Below are 9,471 nucleotides of genomic sequence, written 5' to 3' on the forward strand. Positions count from 1 at the left end.
AAGGAAACCCGCCGCCACAGAAGCGGCGCTAACGCCGCAGAGTAATGTCAGAGGGCCCTGAGTGCGCGAGCAGAGCAGCGGCGCCTCAAGGACGCGGCGTTTAAATCAATTAAAGAGCTCCTGGTGGGAAACCAAATGGGAGTTTGGCGCTGCATGTTTCGACAAGCCCCGCCCCCTGCGGTGTTACTGCCTTGTAGTTTGGTGGACAACTTGTGAGTATGAACTGCTGACCAATGGCAGAACAACGAGGCCACTCAAACAACCCAAATCACTGCTAGCCAATCGTAGCACAGGTGGCTGGACTGCTTTAGCCAGTTGCACTAGCCAATCCCAGAACAGGAGAAACATTGCTATGCAACAGTGCGGGAGGAACAGCAGGAGGACACTGCTGGCTAATTCCAGCACAGGAAAGACAAAACTATCCAGTAGTGCAGGAGGAACCGCACTAGCCAGGTTGGGCTCTGAAGCCAGTCCTAGTACAGGAAGGTCACTGTTAGTCAAATTTAAGGCAGGAGGGACACTTCTATCTAAGTCCAGCGTAAAGAAGGACATTACAAGCCAATCCACTAGCCAGTAGTGCAGGAAGAATAGTGCCAGCCAATCTCAATGCAGGAAAAATGCAACTGGCCAATCACAGCACGGAATGGGTGCTACTAGCCATTGCCGATGCAGAAAGGACATTAGCCAACTATAATGCAAGAATGAAACTACCAGCCAGTCACAGCACAGGTTGAGCTCTACCCGCCAAACTCAATGCAGGTCAATGTAGTTTTCAAACTCAATGTAGTTTTCAAAGAAAACTACAAACCTGTCTGAATGGTGGAAAGATGCTGCTAGCCAATCACAGCGCAGGAGAGCCAGTAGTAGCCAATCTCAGAGCAGGAAAGATAACTCCTAGCCAATCACAGCACAGGATGGGTACAAGCAGCCAATTCCAGAGAGAAGGCATTGTACCAGCTAGTCCTGGTGCAAGATAGACACTGTTAGCCAATCACTGTGCGGGATAACTACTACTAGCCAATCACTGAGCACGACAGCCACTGCTAGCCAATTCGAGCACAGGAAGGCAACTACTTGTCAACAGTGCAGGGTGAACAGTACTCGACAATCACAATGCAGGAAAGACAACTAGCCAATCACAGCATAGAATGGGTATTACTAGCCAATTCTAGAGAGTAGTGACCAGCTAGTCCCACTGCAGGATAGCCGTTATTAGCCAATACTAGTGCAGAAGAAACACTTCTAGCCAATTGCAGTACATTATAAACACTTCCAGCCAATCCCAACACAGAATGGGTATTACCAGCCAATCTTAGAACAGCTTGGACTCAACCTGCCAATCCCAGCCCAGGAGGTGGGGCTTCTTGAAAAACAGTACATGGCCCTCAACACTTCCTACCTTCCAAGATTTACTGTGTATTAAACATTGGTAATAATGATGAACTGTAAAAGCACAAAAGAGATACATTTAATGATTCATTCAATACTTCAGTTGAAAGACATCAGTGGCACTCCATGCTAACGTTTATGAGTCCTTTATCTCTTTTGAAGAAACATTTTTGGGGCATAAGCTTATTAGTGCTTAGTGAGTTTGAAGGATAATAACAAGAGCAATAGCAATATTTACAGAATTAACCCCGAGCTGTATTTAGAGAATAGGTTGGCAAGTGCATAAGTGGCTATAAAAATTCTCATTTCACTGTCATCTAATGACAAATTTACAGCAGTGAATATGAAGCCATTGAATATGTGGTGGGCAGCTTCAGCTTGTGCTTTTATGTCCTCAGTGGAGTCCATTCCAGCGATGCCCCCTGGTCTATGTGTTTAAACCAGGCAAACTCATTCATCTCTGTACCTGTCACCACTGAGTCAGTCACACAGACGAACCAAACGCAGCACGAGCAGACACACGTTTACAAAGTGAGAGTCAAAATAAAATCACAGACAGGCGCAAATACACACCAAGCCGCACAAACATTTATTTCAGAGACGTAATTTATTTTCTGGAGACTTTTTTACACGCTCACATCCGCTCGGATATCTCGATCGCCCACACAGGCTCATTCTCTCTCCTTCACCCTCACCCTCAGTCTCACACACACACACACACACACACACACACACACACAGAGTCTTCTTCTCTCCCCTGGTGGGAGCTTAGTGAATCGTGCAGTTGGCTGAGTTCCAGTCTGTCTCTCCCCATTATCACCCCCCCCCCTCCCCCCCTCCGCCATTCGCCCCTAAGGGGCACCAGTAGCCCTTATCTACTACAACCCATTCTCTACAGTTACTTTTTATGTACAACAACCCTTTCCCTTCAGTCCCCCCATACCTATCATCATTATATTACCAAAGCCCCTACCGTTCTTCCAGCCACCCCAGCAGTCAAGCGGCTGCAGTATGAGCACTTAGCAGCTGTATATTTTAACCACAATCTATTTACTTTCACTGAGATGCTACACCCCCGCGACCCTGACGGAGAAGCGGCTTAGAAAATGGATGGATGGATGGAGATTCTACACTAGAAACTTAGGAGAGGGACCTAAAAGATGCCTCACCCCTCAACTTCATTTACTTCATTAAGAGACTGACACACATGACTTTGTAAAACAGATGAAATATATAAGAGTCCATTATTCAAATGACTTGTCTCCATTTAGAGTGGGAATTCAGGCGGATTCAGTTTGAAAACAACAGCTTTCTTTCATCCAAAAACTAAACAATCTTAATATGTCCAGTAACATCTCTTATTATCATATATGCAAAAAGGAAATCTTAATTCCATATTATACAGTCACTGGTGTCATATGACTATGGTATAACACTGGTGACTGAGTGACCAGTGACATTCTGGTTAAAACTGGCAATTTTGTAATTTGGCCAACTCATTGGCGATCAGGCCTTCTGACCTTCGGCACCTACTTAAAATCAGTGATAAAAATGATATACGGTATTATTTTGACAAAGTTTTAAATACCCAGCCATTGAAGCACATAACACCAGTGACACATATACATTATGTGCTGCCTGATAAACAAAATTCTTAATAAATGAATGAAATATAGTGAGCAAGTGTGACTCGCCTTCTCATTCATGGAGATGCTTCCTCTCTGAAGAGCTTTGACCCAAAGAAGCAGTTTAATAGAGCTGACAATACTGTGTTAAAATGAGTCCTGATAACACCAGTGACCAAAATAAAATACATCTTTTTAAAATGTAATATAATGTTAGTGATATAAAACAGTAAACATTAATCTGTTTTACACAAATTCCTCAGTAACAACTCTTAAAAATATTGTTTTATATTAAAAATGGTTTCTCAAATGTGTGATGAGCTGTTTTAAATATGCGGAGCGACTTTGAAACAGGATAGAAAAAAGAAAAATCTGAGAAATTATAAGGGAACAGTATTTCATCTTAGATCAACTGTGTAAAAGTATGTACTGACTTTTGGAGCTGGGCCTTGTATTTTAAACATCTTTTTAAGCCCTGCAACCTTTGTGACATGGTTTCTCACTCCTAATGTCCCATAAACCAGAATAATATTTTGTAATGGTTGGGGGAATTCTCCTCACCGACAAGAAAATACCGTTGTTGGGAAATCAACCACTTTGACACTAAAACTAAGACTAAACAGGCTTTATGGTTAGAAATCTAAATCATAATAGAGACTTGGATTCGTTCAGACAGCTAACTGAACACAGTGTCATTGGGGAGGTTCAGTCAACAAAGTTAGTGTCACCCCATGGGCATCTTATCCACATCAGCGAGAGTGGCTTTAAGTTACGCCAAAGGCCTTGAAGGTGCCCAGGTAGTAATCTTTCACCCTCACAGTGCCTCACAGAGACACAAAAAGCCAAATAAATAGATTCCAAAGTATAATAATTATATTCTTATATGCAAATTTGGTTATAGATGATGTTACGTATAAGAACATGTTTTGTTTCTTTGTTTGGGTGTCTCCCTTCACAGGTGTACCTGCTCTAAAATCATCTAACCAATCAGAGGCCTGAACGGTGTATTTGGGGAGGAACCTAAGCCTTAAAAGAGCCTTTGAAGCTGGCCTATGAGAGAGTACTGATCACATGTGTGCTGTCTCTTGTGTTGTGTGTGATGCTTCCCTTAACTTAGTTTACAAGACTTTGACTCTTGTGTTGGGGAAGTGCTTCACTTTTAGTATTTTACCTGCACACTTTTAACTTTAATTTTACAAGAGATTGTTTATTTGTAGTACCTGGGGTTTCAGACAGGTAAATGGGTGTGCCTATGCATTCGCACCACATAGAAGTCTACTCTGTCTAGTTCCCTGGGTCAGGGGGTGGGCAATGCTGCATGGAAGTGTAGAGTATTTAGCTTTTGTTTCCTCTTTTTAGGGTTAGCTAAATACTCTTTGCTTGAATAGCCAAGTGTAGTTTTGTTCTATTCTTTGGTGGCGTCCACAGTTTGATTCTTGCAGTGTGGTTCTAGATATCATAGCACATATTTTTATTGTGGTTGGTTTTTAAAAAATGTCTTCAGAAGCTCTATCAGCCTGTTCCTCCTGCTTTTAGGCAATGTGCACTAGTTCAGCCACATGTTACCGATCCCACAGCGCCCTAAACAAAACATGGGGTTGTAACACGATGATCAAATTAGGGGATGATAACCAAATATACAGGGAACAAAACATGGCACTTTTCAAATTTCACAAAAAACAGCACAATATATTTCTTTGCTACGTTTAATATAGTAGAAAACAATAAAATATAACATAAAATGTGAAAAAACATTTGCACAAGCTATGCCCTCCCCCATTTGTCAGTAAATTATTCTCACTTAGGAAATCCACAAAACAGGTAATTTGACTAGGCATGGCCAAACCTTTACATACTGCAGTATATGTTTACAGGAAAAAAACATGGCTGTATCCAAAGCCACACATACTAAATAGTCCATCAGAAATAGTACACCACCAGTAGAGGTCCTTTCATTAGTGTAGTGTGTGGTTTTGAATGCAGCTGGTCTCTGTGAATGGGAGGGAAAAAAACAAATAATGGGGACCACTAATATCTAACCAATCACAACAAGGAGGCATATCTACTTGCCTGCCCATCATGTTGCACATACCTTGGCCCTAGCTTTATACAACTAACAGGTCGCAAACTTGATCTGCGAAAGATCCACTGCAACAGCTGGTTAGTTCTAGAAGAAATGGTGGAAGAGAAAATAACACCATCTTCCCCATTTCTTCACTACTTAAAAGGGTACTAAAGAAATCAAGACGGAAAAATACAAATAGGAAAGAATATGGCTGGTCTAGGCCAACGAGTGTACACTAGTGCGGCTTTCTCCACTAGAGCAAGCAGGAAGACTCATGCTGACGTTGGCTGACTTGGCAAGGCAGAGAGGCTTTGGAGGGAAAACCGAAGGGGCTGTATTTGACTGTTGTGTTTCAAAGCCACTAGCAAAACAGCTAGCAAAACAGCTAGCTAATGGCAAAATGAATGAGTATGGCTTTAGGTTACAGAGAAACACTACTTCTCACTTCTCTACGGCAGCTGATTCAAATCCTAGAACTCTCAAAAAACCACTGGTATTTGCTTGAAGTACGATGCCACTTTGGATGACAAAGAAACACCTGTGGTAATTGCGCTAGCGTCCTTGATGCCTTTAGGATGCATGTGCCACAGCTCTTCTGGGATGCCCAAGTCTTGAGCGAGGTGTCAGCGTTGTAGAGCAGAAGTAGCCTCAAGGCAAACCACTATTTCCCTCCTGCCTAATTCAACGCTTACCATTTTTGAAGACGATGACAGGTTTGTTCACCAGCAAAGCTTAACCACACTTCACTTGCTCCCTGAGCTCCACCGAACAGCAAACGAAGGGTTACAGTGTGTGATTAATGTGGTATCATTGCTGTAATGCTTGCCTATGTTTGCCAAGTAACTTCCCTCAAGAATATCAAGCACATGCTGGTGAAAACAAGAGAAAAAAAATAAGTGCTTAAGCTAAGAGGCCTCTGAGTTCAAAAGATTCAAACCCCCTGCGCTACAAAACCCTGGCTATGAGGCGTCAAGCGCTGCCCGCTGCGCTTGTGGGTGGCTTTCTACTGCCTTCGTTCTCTCTCTATCTCTTTATCTCTCTATCTCTCTCTCTCCGGAGCCACCGAGACATTCTCCTCAATAGCCTCTCGGATGGCTCCGGCTCACAGCTCTCCCTCCGCAACTCTTAATGTCCCCGCGCGGCGCTCGCCGTCTCACTGCTCGGATTTTCATAAAAGTCGTTTCTCTTCCCCTCGCTGCCCAGTGTGCGATACCGGGCTATGTGTAAAATAAATGATGTATATAGCTGTAGGGGGAAACCGGCCTCCCCCGGAACTACCTTGGCGTCCCAAGGAACATTGAACATTAGATCCTCGTTTAGTGAATAAATAAGCATTCAACTGAATGGCGACGTTAGGGACGGACTTTCGGCGCATATTTTTACCCGAAAAGGAGCTAAGCCATTAGGGAGTTAATATCAAATAAATCTCCACTGGTCGCCAGGCAGAGAAGGACCGGCGGCTCTGCAGCGCCCTGTTGGGTTACTAATGACCTGCGCCGGCTTCAAATGAAGCTGTTATATGCATGTCATTTGCAGTATGTATATATTTATATATTATCTTCTAATTGTGTTTGAGAAGAGAACAAAGCCACGAGCGCAGCATTTAGGATGAGGGCCTTAAACGATTTGTAAAGGACTAAATAAATTTGTTTCAATTAGTGCGTGATGGCTTGCGTGCGCGCGCGTGTGGGAGTGCGTCACACAAATGAGTAAAACTGATTTTCTCAAAATGTCTACAAACAAAACCCAAGTGCAAAGGTTTAATGGGCTTTAACACCTTAAAAGGCATTGAAATGGGAATAACATGGCAAATTGTATTTTTTTCTGAACAAGAATACCTTAAAAAATAGTGATGGCTGAATACTGAGTACACTGAATAGTAAAGTACTTGGGCTCCCAAGTGGCCGACTGCCTGAGTGCCCCATCAGCGGGAGATTGAGTTCAATCCTTCACCCATGGCCAGGTGTCCAAGAGGTGTCTATCTCTCTGGGTTGAGCATGACACTAGCTAAATGTTGGGTGAAGGAACATTCTCCTCCAGGCCTGTTGAGCTGGAGTTGCCTTAGCAGCAGTTTGAAAAGATGCTTTTGCTGAGTCATGTGACATGGAGCTCACATGGTCTTCACCCCCCTGGCTTGGTAGCACTGTGTGATGGGGGAGACCTGCCTAGCAGGTGGAATTTGGAAAAAACACAGAATATAACCATCAACATCTAACCAAACAGAATAAGGAGGCAAACTGTCACTGTTGGAACAAAACATAGTATCTCCAGAAAAGTTTACAGAAGAACATTCTTGACTTGCATTGGAATTAAATGCAAATAAAAAAGAAAATCATTCAGAATGCATTTTTGCAATAAACCTTAATAATGGTTTAATAATTACAATAATTCTATTGTAATTCTTACTTATTTCACACTGTTTCTCGCTGTGAATTAATTAACGAGTAATAGGAAATGCAGAGAACGTTCACTTATAGTTTGAATGACGTTCTGTATTTATTTGTTTGTTTTTGTTTATTTGTTTGTTCCGCTTACCTGCTTCAGGGTACATTGCTGCTCCCACAATTTCCCAAGCAAAGCTTATCTATACAGAGTTGTATGCAAAGTTTTTGGCACCCCGTTCAAATAACAGCTGCATTCCAAAGCCTAGGCTGCAGCCCAGGTAATGCTCGGTAGGACCGTCCTATGAAGACTCCTTCTTAGTAGCCTATTGATCACACAAATGGAACAGTCCTAATGAGGCCGCGTGGTGACGCCACCAGAAAGGTGAGGGAACTGGTAAGAGTAAATGGAACCTGTTGCATTGTGTTCGTTGCCATGGTAGCTAACACACCAACGAGTTTATGTAGTACAATAAAAATGCATATATATGCATTTTATGTGTGTGTGTGTATATATATATATATATATATATATATATACACACACACACACACATACACAAATATTTCTGATTAATATAAGATACATGGATGAATACTTTAATTAATCAATAATTTTACTCTTTATATTGAATTATAATTATAATGAAGACGAATCAAAGGAGGTGAACAACTTCCATTTCAAAACAAGCTCTGCTCCAACTGCATTATTTTCCACCATTTTCATGATGCTGTGAGTAAACAAAGGCCTGGAAGGATATAACCATTGCATCTTTAAAATCCCTCCGAATGTACGCTGCATTTCTAGGCTTTATGAAGGGTGCTTCACTTTGCAAAGGCTTTCTATGATGTAGCTGCCAAGAAATGCAGCCTAGGCTTTGGAATGCAGCTGACATGTTTTACTGATTTTCTAACGCATCCTCCACAGAGAACACACTTTGACAAAATTATCATATATATATATATATATATATATATATATATATATATATATATATATATATATATATATATATATATATACATACATAAATATATATATACACATACATATATACATACATACATACATACATACATACATACACACAATTTTTCCAAAAACACTCACTCACCCATCGACATAATTGAATTCCAGCGTGGTATCATGATAGGATGCCACCTGCGCAACAAGTCCAGTCATGAAATTTCCTCGCTACTAAATATTCCACAGTCAACTGTCAGTGGTATCCTGGTGTGGGGGTCAGAGGGATCATGGTGTGGGGTTGTTTTTCAGGAGTTGGGCTTGGACCCTTAGTTCCAGTGAAAGAAACTCTTACTGCTTCAGCAGACCAAGAGATCTGGGACAATTTCATGCTCCCAACTTTGTGGGAACAGTTTAGAGACGGCCCCTTCCTGTTCCAACATGACTGCGCACCAGTGCACAAAGCAAAGTCCATAAAGACATGGATGAGCGAGTTTGGTGTGAAAGAGCTTGACTGGCGTGCACAGAGTCCTGACGTCAACTGATAGAACACCTTTGGGATGAATTAGAGCATAAACGCATTCCTAACCCTTGTGAATACCTGCCCTGAAAAGTTGAAGCTGTTATACCTGCAAAGGGTGGGCCAACATCATATTAAACCCTATGGAGTCTTTCCGCTCTATATACACTATATTTCCAAAAGTATTCACTCGTCTGGCTTCACACGCGTATGAACTTGAGTGACATGGCATTCTGAGAGGGACGCATTTTTTTACAAATGTTTGTAGAAGCAGTCTGCAGGCCTAGGTGCTTGGTTTTATACACCTGAGGCCATGGAAGTGACTGGAACACCTGAATTCAATGATTTGGATGGATATATAGTATATATAAGCTCATCACTCATGAACAGTTTATCAGTCTACCCAGGTTTTAGCAGAGAAGCTCCTTATAGCCTGCCCTTACTGTCCAGCTAATAGTTAATAAACAAAGAATTGTGGTATTTCTTTTTAAGATTGCATGATTTATGTATTTTTCATTTGGAAGGTA

Source organism: Pygocentrus nattereri, chromosome 29 (genome assembly GCF_015220715.1).
Source record: "Pygocentrus nattereri isolate fPygNat1 chromosome 29, fPygNat1.pri, whole genome shotgun sequence".
Taxonomy (NCBI): Eukaryota; Metazoa; Chordata; class Actinopteri; order Characiformes; family Serrasalmidae; genus Pygocentrus; species Pygocentrus nattereri.